Source organism: Kryptolebias marmoratus, linkage group LG4 (genome assembly GCF_001649575.2).
Source record: "Kryptolebias marmoratus isolate JLee-2015 linkage group LG4, ASM164957v2, whole genome shotgun sequence".
In the NCBI taxonomy this organism is placed as follows: Eukaryota; Metazoa; Chordata; class Actinopteri; order Cyprinodontiformes; family Rivulidae; genus Kryptolebias; species Kryptolebias marmoratus.
The window spans coordinates 27,640,564-27,641,939 of NC_051433.1; the positions used below are offsets into that span (position 1 = coordinate 27,640,564).

A 1,376-nucleotide genomic window follows, 5' to 3' on the forward strand; every position below is an offset into this window, starting at 1 on the left:
AATTTCTGCTTCTTTCAGCTTTTGTTCTTCTAGCTTATGCAAATCTTCTACAAATCAGCTTCTGTTCCGCTTTTTGCATCTTCATTAAACTTCAGCTGTTCAGCATATGTTCAGCCGCTTTCAGCAAAATCATTCAGCAAAAAAAGCATTCACACTGCATTTTCGCAGGAAATGCAACTTCTCTAGTTGAAAATGTAATCTCTATGAAATAATGATGTTGATTTTTTTTAGCTTGATGTGAAAATAACAGCTGAAATGTCAAATACTTAGAAATGATGACAAAATTTATACTGAATAATTTTTAAAACTGAAACAGTAAATAAAAACATACAACATTAAAATTTCAGTGGCAATTATAATTGAAATCCTAGTGATATTTATTTACTTCCATAAACCAGGCTCAGGATGAGAGGCCATTTGCTTTGATGGGCTGGGGTTTGAGAGGACAGGACAGAGACACAGACAAACACAGAATGACCGATGGAGATGTAGTTTATATTGGAAGCAAGAAAAAAACAATCATATGTTAATAATCGAAATAATTACAAGTGCAAACATGGAGAGGTACACAAATAAAACAGCAGCATAGTGAGCAAATGTGATCAGTTTGTCCTCCATCAGTCTAAACCTATAGCAGCTTAACTAAGGCATAAATAAGGAAACCCAAGCCAACCCTTACTATACGATTTATCGAAAAGAGAAGTATTAAGTCTAATCTTAAAAGTAGATGGGGTGTCAGCCTCACAGACAGAAACTGAAAGTTGTTTCCATGAGAGAGGAGCCTGAAATCAGAGCTCTGCCTACCATTCTGCTTTTGGAAACTATAGGAACTTAAGGTGAACCTACAGCCTGAGAGCGAAGTGCTCTGTTAGTAAAATATGAAAAAATAAGGTCTTTAATATAAGATGGAGCTTGGTTGATGAGGTCTTTGTTTGTTAGAAGTAGGGCTGCAACAACGAATCGATAAAATTAATAAAATTTGATAATTAAGAGCGTTGGCAACAAAAGTCATTATCGATATGTGTTGCACAATTTATGCGTCACTAACGTTGTTGCGGAAACGGTGACGTCACCGTTTGCTGAACAAACTCCATCCCAAATATAAGTCATTGCTCCGTCGGCTCCGTAAAAAACAAAACAAAAAACAAACTCTGTCCGCTCCGTATGATGATGAAGAAGCTACGGCTCCTCTTCCTCACTGCAAACTTTCTTTCTGCTACTCCATTATCGTTTTGGGGGGCATATTTTACTCACTGCAGGTTAGAATCTGCTGAATAGGGTTTTGTGTTTAGTCTTTCTCCGTTGTCTTAAAGTTGTTAAGCAGCAGAACTAGCTCTGTGAGCTCTGTTAGCAGCAGTTAGCATACAGGAAACTGC

The 1,376-nt window shown here is 37.1% G+C and overlaps 1 protein-coding gene across 1 annotated transcript in view; it reads left to right on the forward strand.

Moving 5' to 3' along the window:
• klhdc8a (kelch domain containing 8A) overlaps nt 1–1,376 on the forward strand; it is a 162,633-nt gene that overhangs the window by 12,663 nt on the left and 148,594 nt on the right. The gene's annotated exons all lie outside the window — the stretch shown is intronic.